Below are 17,779 nucleotides of genomic sequence, written 5' to 3' on the forward strand. Positions count from 1 at the left end.
AAACATTTCTTCAAATGATGAAGAAAAATTAAAACATGGTAATGTTTTAAAAATTTTTGGAAAAACAAATTTTTATAATGGTGTTATACAATTTATAATTCATTCATTAGAAGTTGTTTTAGATGAAAAAATAATTAATTTAATACTTCCATCAAGTCCAAATAATATTGAGAATATGTGAAAAGAATTTCAATATTTTTTAAATGAAATTAAAGATGAAGATTATAAAAAAATTATTTCAACAATTTTTGATGATAAAAATAAAAAAAAGTTTAAAGAAACTAGAGGTGGTATTTCAATACATCATGATGTATTTGGTGGTTTGTTATGACATACATTAACAATTTTAAAATCTGCTGAAAAAATTTATGAAATTTATAGTAAAGAAATTTATATTGATAAATGTTTATTATATTCTGGAATTATTTTTCATGATATTGGAAAAATTTATGAAATTGGTGATTTTTTAAATGAAAGTTATTCAAATCAAGGTATGTTGTTAGGACATATTTCAATTGGAGCATCATTAATTTTTAAAGTTGGAAAAGATTTAAAAATTAATGAAGAAAAAATTTATAAGTTACAACATTTAATTTTATCAAGTCATGGAAAATTAGAAATGGGATCACCAGTTGAACCTAAGATGATAGAATCAATAATACTTTCACATTTAGACAATTTAGATGCTAAATTAAATTCTATTTTTAAAGCAATCAAAAATACACAAGAAACTGAAAAATGAACAAATAAAATAAGTACATTAAACAATTCTAAAATTTATATTCCTAAAAAGAATTAATTTAAATATTATTTTGAAATTTGTAGATTCAATAAAAATTAAAGTAAAAGCTGGAAATGGAGGAAATGGTGCATTATCATTTTTTCAAGATTGACACCAAAAAGTTCCTAGAGCAGATGGTGGAAATGGAGGAAATGGTGCAGATATAATTTTTATTTCATCATTTTCAATTAATACATTTTCAAATTTTAAATCTAATCAATTAATTAGAGGAAAAAATGGTGAAAATGGTAATAAATCAAAAAAAAATGGAAAAAATGCTGATCCATTGATTATTAAAGTTCCAGTAGGTACTGTTATTTTTTCAGATGATAAAAAAAATATTTTCTTTGATTTTGATGAAGAAAATGAAAAATTTACAATTGTATATGGAGGGAAGGGTGGTAGAGGAAATGCATTTTTTATTTCTAATAAAAATAAATATGGAAAAAAATTTGAAAATGGAACATTAGGTGAATATAGAGAGATTGTTCTTGAATTAAAAACTATTGCAGATATTGGCTTAATTGGATTACCAAATGCTGGTAAATCATCATTACTAAAATCAATTACTAATGCAAAACCACAAATTGCAAATTATGAATTTACTACACTTTCACCAAATTTAGGTATTTTAAAGAAAGATAAAAAAATATTAAAAATAGCTGATTTACCAGGTATTATTAAAGGTGCAAGTGTTGGTGCTGGACTTGGAAATAAATTTTTAAGACATATTGAACGTTGTAAATTAATTTTACATATTATAGATTTGAATGTAGAATCATATGAAAAATTTTATTCTAATTATAAAATAATAAAAAATGAGTTATTAAAATATGATTTAAATTTTTCAAAAATTCCAACTTTAATTATTGGAACAAAAATAGATCTTGAAAATTCTAAAATTATTGATTCAAAAATTAAAAATAAAAATATTTTTAATTCAAAAAATTATTTTGTTGTTTCATCTATTAGTTTTAAAAATATTAATGAATTAATTTTAAAATTATTTAAATTCTATGATAAAAATAAGAAAAATAAAACAATTTTTGAAAAAAATATTCAAAAAAAATATAAAAATAATTTTTTAATAAAACATTTACCACATTCTGAAATAAGATTAAAAAAAATGAATAAAGGAATATGAGAAATTTCTGGTCAATTATTTGATAATTTATTGAAAAAATATGATATTTTTTCTGATGATGGTTTAGAAAAAATAAATATGTTTTTCAAAAAAAAAGATATAAGAAATTGTTTGCAAGTTGAAGGTATTAAAAATAATGATATTATTGTTTTAGCAGGAAAAAATTTTATTTGAAAATATTAATAAAATAAAATAATTTATTTAAAATTAAATTGCTTATGTTAAAATAATTATTAACAAATATATTATGAGTTTAACAATAGAACAAAAAAAAGAATTACTTAAAAAAAATCAATTACATAAAAATGATACTGGTTCAGTAAATGTACAAATTTCATTTTTAAAAGAACAAATAAAATATTTAACAGATCATTTGAAAAAAAATTTAAAAGATATTGTTGCTCGTAGAATATTACTTAAAAAAGTTGCTTATAGAAAAAAATTATTAAAACAATTAAATAATAAAAAATAATTATTTTTTATTAAAATTTATAATTATTTTTTTTTCAAAATATAAATTTATTGTTTGTAATTGTACTATTAATATTTTTAAAGTATTTTGTATTTCAGTATTTGATTTTAAAACTGTTATTTTTGTATAACCACTTTTATTTTCTATTTTAATTAATTTTTTAATATTTTTTTTATTTAAAAAATTAATTCCACCAAGAATTATTGTTGAAACTATTGCACATAAAGTGCTTATTTTTTCATTTTGTTTAACTTTTTCATGTCCATAAACTTCAAGGATTGAAATATTATTTTTTGTTGATGTTTGTATATTAATTTTAATCATTACTATTTTTTTTAATTGGTCCAAAAAAATGTTTTTCAATTTTTATTTTTAAATTATTTTGTTTTGAATAATTTTTAAAAATATCATACATATGATTTACAAATTCTTCTTCCATTTGATGTCCTAATACTATAACTTTTTGTTTGTATTCTTTTGCTTTTAATCAATATTTTCACTTTAATTCACCAGTTAATAATAAATCTATATTATTTTCATATGCTGTTTTTAAATTTGAACCACCAGAACCTGGTGAAATTAAAATAGTTTTTATTATTTTTTCTTCATCTCCAAAAAAATCACAACTTTTAATGTTAAAAATTTTATTAATGTATTTTATAAAAATTTTTAATTTTTTTGGTTCTTTTAATTCACCAGCTATACATAATTTGTTTTTAAAATCTTTTTTATTTATTATTTTAATTTTTTTTAAAAGAACATGTTTTAAAAAAATCTCATCATAATTTGTATGTAATGAATAAACAGAAATATTATTTTTTTTTAAAATTTTGAATTGTTTTTGTTTTTCAATTACTTTTATAGCTTCTTCTTTGTTTGGATAAAAAAATGGATGATGTGTTACTATTAAATTTGTTTTTGTTTTAATTGCTTTTTTAATAATTTCATTTGTACAATCAAGTGAAATCAATATTTTTTCAATTTTAATATTTTCATTAAAATTTAGTTGTTCACCAACAAAATCGCCTTCTATAATATTTTCAATAGGACAAATAGATTCTAAATATTTTTTTATATTTTTGTATTTATTCATTATTTAATATTTTTTCAATTTTTTCAATTTTATTATTAAATTTTGTTTTTTGTTCTTTATTTTTAATTTTTGTTATATTTATTTTTAAAAATTTTAATGTTTTATTTCAATATTTTATAAAATCTTTAGACTTTTCTATTATAAGTAATGGACCAAAAAAAATTTCATTTGTACTTAATTTTTTATATTCTCTTTTATTTTTTGTAATAAATATAGAATGATAAAAATGTCCTTTTTCTTCTAAAATATTCTCTTTTTTTATAGAATATTCTTTTATATTTACTCAATTTCTTATTTGTTCTAAATTTTCTTTAGTTTGTATAATTATATTTTCTTGTAAGTTACTATCTAATTTTAATATTTTTAAGATTTTAATAATACCCATACCAGCAATTATTATTAAATCTAATTTTTGATCTTGTAATGGATTTAAACCAAAACCATGAATTCATTTTATGTTTTTATATATTTTTTCATCATTTAATTTTTTAATAATTGATTTTACAATATCAATGCCAAAAATAAATTTATTTTCATCATTTTCTGAAAGTTTAATAGGTAATTTACCATGATCAGTTCCAATATCTGCAATTATTTTTAAATTTTTTTCTTCTTCAATTCATTTAATTAATAATTTCAATCTTTTGTTAATTTTGTTCATTTAATTATAAATAGAATTATCAAAAATATATTCTTCATTTTTTAAATTAGCATTTGTTAGCTTAATTATTTCTGAATTCAATTTTTTTACTTTTTGTAAATCAATTTTTGGTTTTAATATCAAAATAATTATAATTGTAAATATTTTGAAAAATATTAATAATGAAATAATTATTTTTATTACTATATCAATGTTTTTTATTAAATTATTTTCTTTTTCTTTTATTTTATTATTAATTTCTTTATTTGTAAATGTTCATAAAATGATTATTAAAATTATACAAAAAATTATTGATAATGAATAAAAAGATATAGAAACATTATATTTTTCTGTTTTTGTATTAAAGTTTTTAAAACTTTTATAAATTATAAAAAAAAATATAAAAAAAAATAAAATTCATATTAATCATTTTTTAAGGAAAAAAATTTTTAATATAGCATCTTTTGCATATTTTAAATAAATAATTCCATAACCAATAAAATATGTTGATATTATTAAAAAAACAAAAATACCAATTAATCTTTTTAAATATGGTATAAATTTTGGTTTTCTATCATATAAGTAAACTTTATTAAAATCTATATTTTTATTTATATGTTTTTTCATTTTTTTTTGTTTTTTTATTTTGTTAAAAATAATTTAAATACTAATTCTTTTGTTAAAAAACCACTTTTAATATTATATTCTAGTAAACATCATTTTTCAATTATTGAACTTAGATCATTTTTTCTTTGAATATTTAAAATTTTTATTAAATTTAAAATAAAAAATTGATTTTTATTAAGTTTAATTGCTATTTTTTTATAATTTAAATTTTGCTTTTGTAAAATTTGTATTTTTTTTATAATTCAAATATATGTTTCTAATAATATTAATATTGAATTAATTGAAGTTTTTTCTTTTAAAATTTTATTGTATATTTTTATACTTTTTTTAATATTATTTTTTAATATTTCATTAAATAATTCAAATATATTTTTGTTATTAAAAACAGTTAAAATTTTTTTTACATCATTTAATTTTAATATTCTATTTTTTGCAAAAAAATAAAATATTATTTTTTGCATTTCATTGTTTAAAGTAAAAAAATCATCTAAAACATTTAAAGAAATTCAATTTATAATTTCTTTTTCATAAAATATATGATTTTTTTCAAGTTGATTTTTTATAAATTTTTCTTTTTTAATTTTAGTTATTTTACTTATTTTTTTTAAAAAAGAAATTTTTTCAATTTCTTTAAAATTTTTTTTAATTTTTAAATTATTTCAAAAAAAAATAAAATTTTTTGATTTTTTAAAAATTTTTAATAATTTGTCTTGTTCATTTTTTGTTATTTTATTTCAATTTTCTAAATTTATAATTATTTTTTTAATAAAGAAAAAATTATTTGTATTGATTTCATTAATTAATTCATTTATTTCATTTTTTTCTTCTAAATTAAATGAGATTGTTTTTATTTTTTTATTTAAATTATTCTCTTTCATTATTTCTTTTGTTTTTTCAATAAAAAGAAATTTATCTTGACTATTTATTAAATATAAAAGTTCCATATTTTTATTTTATGTTTTATTTTTAAAATTAAAATTAAAATTCAGTTTCAATATTTAAATTTTTATCAAAAAATATTGTTAAGTTTCCATTTTCATTAGTGTTATAAACTTTACAACCATTTTTTATTAATCTATTTTTAATTTTTGATTTTTTATTTGATGAAATAAAACAAACTTTTGGTCTTATTTTTTTTATGAAATTTATACTACTTGATGTTTTTGAGCCATGATGTGCAACTTGTAAGAAATCTATTTTATGATTTAATTTATTAATTAATAATTTTTCTACTTTTTCTTCTATATCAAATGGTAACAAAATATTTTTATTATTGATTGAAAAATTAAGTATTAAACTTTTATTATTTTATTTTTTAAAAAATGGAAATGATAAATTTTTTATATTTATATTTTTTATTACATATTTTTTTTGAAAAAAATTATTATTATAAATTTTTTCAATTTTTATTTTCTTTTTTAAAAAAATTAAATTATTATAGTGATCTATATGTTTGTGTGAAATAAAAACTGCATCTAATTTTTTTATTCCTAATTTTAATAAATTTTTTAAAATTAAATCATTTTCATTATTTTTTTTAAATTTATTTATTCCTGCATCAAATAATATATTTATGTTTTTATATCTATTTGTAAATAACATAGATAAACCATGATTTGTATTAAACATTATTAATTTATAAATATTTTTATATTTAAAAGTATTTATTATAAAAAATGAAAATGTAATTAAAATGATAAAAATTAATAATGTTTTTAATTTATTTTTTTCTTTTAAATAAAATAAAAAAATTAAACTAGAATAATATATTAAAATTAAATATCATTTAATTTCTCCAGTTATTATTTCTATATTAAAAGAATCAAAAAAAATAATAATTTTTTCAAATAAATTTATTATATAAAATATAAAATTATAAATTGGTAAAATTCATATTAATATAAAAAAAACAGGATAAAACAAAATTATTAAAATTGAAAAAAATGTTGTATTTAAAACACTAAAAATAGAAAATTTATAATTAATATTTAATGTTATTGGTAATAATAATATAAAAATTAAAAAATTTATTTTTAAAATATTTATTAATCAATCTTTTAAATTTTTGTTTTTTGTATTTCCATATAATAAAGAACATCAAAAACTTGCTAAAAAACTTAACTGAAAATCTATTCTTATTATAAATCATGGATTGTAAATTAAGTATAATATTCCTAAAAATGATATAAATTCATAAGTTTTTATATTTTTTTTAAAAAATAAAACCCAAAATAAAATAATTAATGATTTTGTTGTACTTAATTTTCAATTTGTTAAATATGTTAAGAAAAAACAAAAAGAAAAACCTATAATTTTAAAAAATAATTTTATAATTTTGTTTTTTGTTTTTTTACTAAAAAATATTCATATTCAAGAAAATGCAAATAAATGAAAGCCACTAATTATAAAAAGATGATTAATATTTAAATTTTTGGTTTTTTCTTCAAATATATTTAATTTGTCTGATTTTTCTTGAAAAATAAGAAATTTTATTCATTTTATAAATTTTTTATTTTTTATTTTTTTAAAATATTTAATTATTTTACTTCTTAAGTTTTTTGTTTTTTTTATAATTAATTTACAGTTTTTTGTATAAATAAAAGCTTTAAATTTTATATTTTTACTTTTAAAATATTTATTTGAATAAGTTAATTTATTGATTTTTAAACAATTATTAATTTCATCATTTATTTCAAGTTCTAAACTTTTGTATTTATTATTTAAAAAATATTTTTTATTTAAAATAATTTTATTATTTTTAAAATCATTAATTATATAAGAGTTTTTATATTTTTCAGAAATATAAAATTTATTATTTTTTGGAATTTCATTATTTCCATTTTTTATTATTGAAGTTATTAAAATTTTAAATATTATTAAAAAAATAATTAAAATAATTAAAATAATTTTATTTTTATTTAAATTTTTTATTATTTTTTCTTTAAATAAAATCAAAATTAAAAAATTAAAAACAAATCCTATAAAACCAATAGTATTTATTAAAATTCCTCAAATTAAACTAGATATAAAAAGAAATGTAAATGAAATAGTAAAAACCATTAAAACAAAATATGCTCTGATATTTTTTTTAAAATTTCTTCTTTTTTTATATTTTGTTTATTTAAAAAATAAGAAATTTTATTTTTTATTTCATTTTTGTTAAAATTTTTATTTTTCATTAATTTAATTATTAAATTAATTAAATTTTCATTTTTAAAAATTTTTTTTAAAAATTTTTTTTCTAAATTTTCTCTTTTAACTAATTTAAAAGAAGTTATTTTTATTATTAAATAAATAGGTTTTTTTAAATTTAAATAAATATCATTTAATTTTTTATTTAGTTTAAAATATTTTTTTAATTTTGGAAAATAATTTGAAATAAAAGAATCTATTATTATTTTGTTATCATTTTTTAACAAAATTTTTTTAATTGGATTTAAACTATTTAAACTTTCTTTTGTAAGTGGTCTTCTTTCATTTAATTTAAATCAAAAATGTTTTTTAAATTCATTATTTTGTTTATAATTTTTTTTTATATTAAAATTATTTTTTTTATTTCAAATAAAAATTTGCATTATATATACTGTTAAAAATATTAAAATTAAAAAAGACATTATTAAATAAAATTTTTCTTTTTTCATTTTCAAAATAAAATTAGTTATAAAAATAAAAAATTTCTTTTTTTATTTCTTTTTTCATTTAAAATATTAATTAATTATGGCAAATATAAAACAACAAAAAAAACGTATATTAACAGATCAAAAAAGAAATTTAAAAAATAAAAATTTTAAATCTCAAATTAAAACTGCATTAAAAAAAGCAAATAATGCAATTAAAGAAAATTTAAAAGATAAAAATAAAATAGTTAGTTTTGCAATAAAATTACTTGATAAATCAATAACTAAAAAAATTAAAAAAAGAAACTATGTTAATAGAAAAAAATCAGTTTTACAAAAAGAACTTTATAATTCTAGTAAAAGTGATTCTATTAAAATAGTTAAATAATTTATTAATTATTTTTAAATTTGCCCAAGTGGTGGAATTAGGTAGACACGATAGACTCAAAATCTATTGAGATTTTTCTCGTACCGGTTCGATTCCGGTCTTGGGTACCATTGAAATGAATTTAAAAGAAAAAATATTAAGTATTAAAAATAGAGGTTTAATTAAAGAAGAAACTGATTTAGAAAAATTAATTGAACTTATAAAAGAAAAAAAAACTGTTTATTGTGGAATAGATCCATCATGTGATTCGTTACATATTGGACATTTAGTTCCTTTAAAATTAGTTAAAGAATTATATGATTTAGGATGTAAAGTTATAATTTTAATTGGTTCAACAACTGTAAGAATTGGTGATCCTAGTTTTAGAAAAACAAAACGTAAAAAAATTGATTTTGAAATTATTAAAAAAAATATTGAAAATATAAAAAAACAAATTAAAATTTTAATTCCTAAAGCTAAAATATTAGAAAATAATCAATGATATAAAGATATGTCAATTATTGATTTTTTTGATAAAGTTGGTAATTTGTTTACAATTAATAAAATGTTGGAAAGAAAATCAATTAAAGAATCTTTAAAAAATGGCATATTATTTTATGGTAATTTTTCATATATTTTAATGCAAGCATATGATTTTTATTATTTATGAAAAAATTATAATGTTTCAATACAAGTTGGTGGAAGTGACCAATTTCCAAATATTATTTTTGGCATAGAAATGATTAATAAGTTAGAAAACAATAAAATCAATAATATTGTAGGTTTAACAACACCATTATTAGAAAAATCTAATGGTGAAAAATTTTCAAAAACAGATAATGAAAATATTTGAATTGATCCAAATAAAACAAGATTTTATGATTTATTTCAATTTATTTTCAATATATCTGATGAAGATATAAAAATATGACAAAATATATTTTTACCATATGAAATAAATTATAAAAATAAAAAATATAGAAATTTACAAAAAAAAATAGCTTTTTATTTAATAAATTGAATTTCTAATGATAATTTAATTGAAGAAAAAATTAAAAATGTTTTAAATTTATTACAAAAAAATAAAAATTTAGAAAATATTGATTTTAATAATTTAAAAGAAATATTAGGTTTTATTGAAGTAAAAGATAATGAAAAATTAATTGATATTATGGTTAAAAATTCTATTTTTAAATCTATTTCTGATGCAAGAAGAAATATTTTACAAGGAGGAATAAAAATATTTAATAAAAAAATAATTGATATAAATTATAAAATAACAAAAACATCAAATGAAATCAAATATTTTTTATTAAAAAAAGGTAAAAATAATTGATATATATTAAAAGTTATTTAAAAAAATACTTTTATATTATTAATAATATAATAATATTTATGTATTTCAAAATTTAATTATTAAAACATAATTAAAAATTATTTTAAAAAAATTATGAATCAAAAACAACCTATAATTACATATTTTTGATTATCTTTGTTTTTTATTACATTATCTTTATTTTTAGGAGTGTTGATAACACTTATTTGTTTTTTTGGGCATTCATACATTTTTTGATTAATTTTTTTAGGAATTCATACATTTTCAATATTTGCTTTAATGATACATTTTCAATTATCAAAGCATTTTGTAGAATATAAACTTGTTTGAATTTTTATTGTTGCTTCTTTACCATGATTAGGTATTTTTGCATATTTATTAATTGGTAATTATTTAAGTTTTAAAAAAAATGGTAAAAAATATAGAAAATTAGAAAAAAAATATTTAAAATTTGAAAGTTCAGAAAATACAAAAATAATTTTAAATAATAAAAATATAAATAGAAAAATAAAAGATATTTTTACATTTTCTTCTTATTTATCAAAACATTCTTTATATTTTGATCTTAATATGAAATTAATAATAGAATCAATTCAAAAATTTGAATTATTAAAAAAAGATTTAGAAAATGCTAAAAAGTATATTTATATAAATTATTTTATAATAAGGGGTGGTGACTGTCTTGATTTTATATCAGATATTTTAATTAAAAAACTTAAAGAAGGTGTAAAAATTAGAATTTTATTTGATTTTCTTGGAACATTTTTTTCAACTCCATTAAGTTCTTTTTATAGATTAAGAAAATATGGTGCAAAGATTAAAATTTATGGAAATTATTTTCCAATAAAACCAATTGTTTTATATAGAAATCATAGAAAAGATTTAATTATTGATGGTGAAATTGCATATACTGGTGGTTATAACATTGGTGATGAATATTGTCATATGTCATCTGTTTATGGAATATGGAATGATACACATATTAGAGTTGAAAAAGAATTAGCAAAAAGTATTGAATATATTTTTTTAAAAGATTGAGAATTTATTACTTCAAAACCAATTAAACTATTACCAATAAAAAAACAAAATGGTATTACAATAGATAAAAAAATAAAAAATATTGTTCAAGTTATTGATGATGGACCAAATGATATAAGTACAAAAACAAAAGATTTATTTGTTTTTCTTATTGGAAAAGCAAAAAAAAGAGTATGGATGATAACTCCATATTTATTAATTGATGACTCTTTTGAAAAAGCTTTAATTGCTGCAGCTAATATTAATGTAGATGTAAGAATAATAATTCCAGAATTTACAATTAATTATGTTCTTGCAGTTATGAGGTTAAAATATATTAATTTAATTAAAAATAATGTAAAAATTTATGAATATGCTTCTGCATATATTCATTCAAAAATAATATTAATAGATGATGAAATTTGTACAGTAGGAACATCCAATTTAGATTATTATTCTTTTTATAGTAGTTCTCAAACAACATTATTAATTTATAGTAAAGACATTTGTAAAGATATGAGTGAAAAAATTTTTAAAAGAGATTTTAAAAATTCATATTTAATTAAAGAAGATATTATGAAAAGATATAATAAATTTCAAATTTTAATCATTAAATTAATGGCAATTATTAGTGTTTTTGTTTAATTTTTTAGAATAATTAATTTCTTTTTTTTTATTTAAATATATTAATTTCAATTAAAAAAAAAAAAAAAAAACATATTAATTTTTTATTTTTTATCAAAATTTTTTAAAAATTTATTTTAATTAAATAAAAAGTACTTGAAAAAAAAAAAAAAAAAACAATAATAAATTTATATATTTAAAAAAATATTATAAATATTAAATTTTATATGAAAAAAAAAAAAAAAAAATCATTGTAAATTTTAATAATAATTTAAGTAAAAAAACACTTGAATATCATTTATTAAAAGAAAAGAAAAATATAGATTTAAAAAGTTATCAAAAAGAATATAAAAAAAATAATAAAGAAAGAATTTCAAAATATCAAAAAGAATATAGAGAAAAAAACAAAGAAAAAGCAAAAGATTATCAAAAAGAATATAGAGAAAAAAACAAAGAAAAAGCAAAAGATTATCAAAAAGAATATATAGGAAATAACAAAGAAAAAATTTCAAAATATCAAAAAAAATATAGAAAAAAAAACAAAGAAAAAGCAAAAGATTATCAAAAAGAATATAGAGAAAAAAACAAAAAAAAAGCAAAAGATTATCAAAAAAAATATATAGAAAATAATAAAGAAATAATTTCAAAATATCAAAAAGAATATAGAGAAAAAAATAAAGAAAAAGCAAAAAAATATCAAAAAAAATATAGATTAAATAAAAAAAATATGAATAAAAATAAAAAATAATATTTTTTTTTATTTTTTTTAAAAATAAATAAAAAAAACAAATTTAATTTTAAATATATAAATAAATCATAAAAATATTTAAAAAAATATTTCAATAATATAAAATATTAATTAATAATATTTTTTTGGAGCAATACCCAAGTGGTTAAGGGGGCTCATTGCTAACGAGTTAGATCAGAAATAATCTGATGCATGGGTTCGAATCCCATTTGCTCCGCCATTTTATTTTTTAAAATATTATCCATATTAAAAAAAATTTAATTTTATAATTAAATTAAATTTTTTTAAAAAAGTACTTACAAAAAAAAAAAAAAAAAAGTTAATATTAATTTATATGTTTGAGAAATGATATAAGTATATATCTTTTATAATTTTTTTTATATTTTTTATATTTTGTATATTTTTAAATAATTAAAATAATTTTTCAATTTTAAATTTATTTTTTTAAATTTAAAAACTTCAGATATAAAATAAATTTTAAAAGAAAAATTAAATAATATAACTTTACTAAATAATAATATAAATAATTTGTTATCAAAACAATTATATAAATATTATGAATTAATTAATAAATTTACTACTAGTTACATATTTATTACATCTTCAATAAAAAGTTTATGTAATAATAAATATCTTGTTTTAAAAAATAAAAAAGGTTTTTATTTATTAAAATGTAATAATAATAATAATAATAATAATAATAATAATAATAATAATAATAATAATAATAATAATAATTGTAAAAACAAAATTAATATTAAATGATTTTAATTCTTCTGTTTTATTAAAAATAAATAAAAAAGAAATAATTTTCAATGTTAAAAAAATTATAAAAAAAGAATTAGATCAAATGAAAGTTCAAAAAAAGAATTATTAGTTAAATTAAAAAAAAAAAAAAAAAAGATATAGAAACTATTAATTTTTTTAAAATTATGATTACAATAAATTTATTAATAAAATTTTTATATAATAATTATTTTGATCAAAAATTTAATAAAATATTTTTTATTGATATTTGATAATTAAATGATAATGATTTAATTACAATTTTTAAAATAACATAAATAAGATAATAAAAAATAAATTTTAAATAATAATATATTATTGATATTTTAATATGAAAAAATAATATTTTTTAATCTAATAGATTGAAATAATAAATTATTTTTTATTAATATTTAAATAAAAAAAAACAAATTTATTATTAAAAATATATTTTATGTATTAATTTATTTTTATTATTTTTAATTTTAATTATTTTTTCTTTTTATTGTGTTTGTAAAAATAGTTTAAAAAATTAAATTGAAAATTAAAAATAAAAATGGTGAACGATGCGGGAATCGAACCCGCATTTTTTGGTTAAGAGCCAAATACTTTACCATTAAGTTAATCATTCAATAAAAAATTAAATTATTTATATTTTATTATAAAAAAAATACTAAAATTAATAAAATAATCTTAAATTTAATTTAAGTTATTTTTTAGTTTATTTATTTATAATATAAGAAAATAAATATTTTTTATTTAATAAATTGAAAAAAATTAATATAATTTATTTTATTTTTAAAAACTTATGGTGAATATTGATACTGAATTTGATTTATTTTTTTTAATTTTTATTATTATTATTTTTTTATTTTCATTATATTTTTTTATAAAAAAATATAATGAAAAAGACAATAAAAATATTAATGATGTTGTAGATGATGAATGAAAAATAATTTCAACAAATTTTTGTTATTATTATGGTGGTTGAAGAAATAAAAATTTTTATTTTAAAATTCAATTACCAACTTTTAAACAAATTTTAGTTCCAGAAAAAATTTTTTATTCTTTTTTAGATGAAGAATCACAAACTGTTTTTTTTGAAACAATAAGTTCTATTTTAACTAAACAAAAAATTAATAAAAAAGAAAAAGAAAAAATATTTTTTTTAGAAATAGAATCTAAAAAAATAAAATGTTTTTTTAAATTTTATAAAATTGATCCAAAAACTGAAATATTAAAAGGTTATATGACAAATATTTTTAAATATTAATTAAATTTGAAAATTAATAATTTAAAATAAATAAATATATGAATAAAAATAATAATTTTATTAATTTGTTGAAAGAAACAAATATGTTTATTTATGGTCTTTTTAAAGGCACCATGATAATGACACCAAGATCTACAAAAATTTGAGAATTGATAAAACTTTATTTAGATAATGATTTTCGAAAAAATGATGTTGAAAATGTTAATATGCCTGCTTTAATTCCATTAAAGTATATGAAAAAAGAAAAGGAAAACTTTAAAGGGTTTGAACCAGAACTTATAACTATAACTGAAATTGGTAAAAAAAAATTAGAACAAAATGAAAAACTTATTTTAAGACCTACATCTGAAGTTTTATTTTCATATTATTTTAAAAATATTTTAAAATCATATCGTGATTTACCAATACTTTTAAATCAATGATCTAATGTTTGACGTTGAGAAAATAATACAAATCCATTTTTAAGAACTACTGAATTTTTTTGAAATGAAGGTCATACATTACATTCAACAAAAGAAAAAGCATTTGATTTTTGTAATAAAATTTTTCAAATTTATAAAGAATTTATTAATAAAAAATTATTAATTCCAACTTTAGAGGGTCAAAAATCTTTTTCTGAAAAATTTGCAGGTGCAAAAAATTCTTGAGCAATTGAAACAATTTTGCCAGATGGTCAATTTTTACAATTATCAACTGTACATTATTTAGGACATGGTTTTGTGAAAATGTTTGATATTAATTTTTTAGATAAAGATAATAAAATTTCTTTACCACATCAAACATCATGAGGTGTTTCAACAAGATTAATTGCTGGTTTACTTTTAACACATAAAGATGAAAAAGGTTTAATTTTACCAACTGAAATTGCAGATAAACAAATAATTATAATTCCTATAATAAATAAAAAAAATGATAATTTAAATATTTTAAAATATTGTAATGAAATAAAAGATATTTTAAAAAATAAAGGATATCGTATTCAAATAATATATAAAGAAAACAAATCATTTAGTTATCTTAAAAAAGAATATACAAAATTTGGAATACCACTTTTAATTGAAATTGGTATTAATGAATTTAAAAATAAAACAATTACTTTTAAGTTAAGAACTGAAAATAAAAATAAAAATGTTTTATTTAATTATTTTTTAGAAAATATAAAAATAATATTTCAAAATATTGATAAAACTTTATATAAAAAAGCAATTGAAAAATTAAATAAAAAATTTCAATGAATAAAAAATTATGATGAATATAAAAAAATAACTAAAAAAGATATGATTTATCAAACTTATTTTTGTGGAAAAGAAGTGTGTGAAAAAATAATTAAAAAAGAAACTAATACAACTTCAAGACTTTTAAATAAAATTAAAGAAAATAAAAAATGTTTTAAGTGTAATGAAAATACTAAATTTAAAGCAATATTTGGTAGATCATATTAGTAATAATTAATAATTAAAAAAAATAAAAGGGAGTGTTTAAATGATTACATTTGGTAATAAAAAAAAATATAAAATGACTATTGAAGGTTTTTTTCAAAAAAATCATAAAAAATTAAATAATTGATTAATTTCAAAAAATGAAGGTTCTTATTCGACAATAAGTGAAAAAAATAAAATATATTTATGTTTAGGTAAAGAATCAGAAATAACAATTGAAAAAATAGTTCAATTTATTTCACAAGCTTTTGTTACAAAAAGATATGATTTAGATTTTGATTTAAAAACATTTGAAACAAAAAAAATTAAAACAAAAGAAATTTTTTCTAAATTAGTAGAATCTTTTTATTATTTAAGACATAATCCAGTTTCATATAAAAAAGAAGTAAAAAAAACATCATTAAAAAAAGTTCATTTTATTTTAGATGATGATAAAAATGAAATAAATGAAATTTTAAATTCTAAAAAAATCATAATGGAATCTGTAAATTTTGCAAGAGATTTACAAGATAAAGCACCTAATTTTTTAACACCAAAATCATTTGCTGATGACATTATTAAAGAATTTAAAGATTTAAATAATGTTGAAATTAAAATTTTAAATAAAAAAGAAATAATAAATGAACAAATGAATTTATTGTTAGCAGTTAATTCTGGTTCACCAAGAGAACCTAGAGTTGTTGTAATTAAATATTTTGGAGATAAAAAAAATAAAAAAACAACTGCTTTAATTGGAAAAGGAATCACTTTTGATTCTGGTGGTTATTCTTTAAAACCATCACAATATCAAATTGATATGAAATTTGATATGTCAGGTGCTGCTATTGTTTGTTCTACAATGAAAGCAATTGCAAAATTAAAATTAAATGTTAATGTTATTGCTATTGCATGTTTGACAGAAAATTTAATCGGTTCAACTGCAACATTGGTTGAATCAGTTATTAAATCAAAGTCTGGATTAACAGTTGAAATAACTAATACTGATGCAGAAGGTAGATTGGTATTAGCTGATGGAATTACATATGCAATTGAAAATTTAAAAGTTAATGAAATCATTGAATTATCAACATTAACTGGTGCTATTTCATATACTTTAGGTGATTATATGAGTGGTTTATTTTCAAATAATGATATATTTGCAAATAAATTTTTAAATGCATCTAAAAAAAGTGGTGAAGAAGTTTGAAGATTACCGGTTCATAAACAAAATTTTAAATATATGAAATCATCTGTAATTGCAGATTTATTAAATGCTTCAAAAGAATATAAAGGTACTTCATCAAATGCTGCTGCATTTTTATTTTCATTTGCAAAAAAAACACCATTTATTCATTTAGATATTGCAGGAACTGCAGATATAAATCATAGAGGTAGAGGTGTTATGATAAGAACAATAATTGAATTTTTAAAAAAATAATGTTTTAAAAATTAAATTTTTATTTTAATTCTTTATATATTTATTAATATTTTTTAAATTAAAATATTAATAATATAGACAATATAGTTTAATTGGTAAAACAATGGTCTCCAAAACCATAATTGTAGGTTCGATCCCTTCTATTGTCGCCATTATAAAAATAAAAAATAAATTTTTATTTTTTATTTTTTAGTTATTTTATAATTATTTAAATGAATAAAGAAAAATTTTTAAAAGAAACAGAAATTAATATCGAATTTTTAGATTTTTTACTTCAATTTATAGAAATTAATAATTTTTGTGTTAAAAATGATAAAAAATTAATATTAATTTCTGTTAAATTTAAAAAAACATTTGATTTAAAAGATTATAAAAAAATAAGTTTATATTTTAAAAATAATAATAAAAAAATAAAAATA

At 15.5% G+C, this 17,779-nt stretch overlaps 3 non-coding genes across 3 annotated transcripts; 2 read left to right on the forward strand and 1 right to left on the reverse strand.

Moving 5' to 3' along the window:
- The first annotated feature begins 8,784 nt into the window (after positions 1-8,784).
- Positions 8,785-8,869, forward strand: Trnal-caa (transfer RNA leucine (anticodon CAA)). Its single transcript has one exon. It is a non-coding gene; the product is annotated as a tRNA-Leu (tRNA).
- A 4,922-nt stretch (positions 8,870-13,791) lies between these two features.
- Trnak-cuu (transfer RNA lysine (anticodon CUU)) lies at positions 13,792-13,862 on the reverse strand. The gene has a single exon. It is a non-coding gene; the product is annotated as a tRNA-Lys (tRNA).
- A 3,575-nt stretch (positions 13,863-17,437) lies between these two features.
- Trnaw-cca (transfer RNA tryptophan (anticodon CCA)) lies at positions 17,438-17,509 on the forward strand. The gene has a single exon. It is a non-coding gene; the product is annotated as a tRNA-Trp (tRNA).
- The last annotated feature ends 270 nt before the right edge of the window (positions 17,510-17,779 follow it).

The sequence above is a fragment of the Lingula anatina genome, unplaced genomic scaffold (assembly GCF_051362555.1).
Source record: "Lingula anatina isolate TDL-2025a unplaced genomic scaffold, LinAna3.0 unanchor82, whole genome shotgun sequence".
Lineage (NCBI taxonomy): Eukaryota > Metazoa > Brachiopoda > Lingulata > Lingulida > Lingulidae > Lingula > Lingula anatina.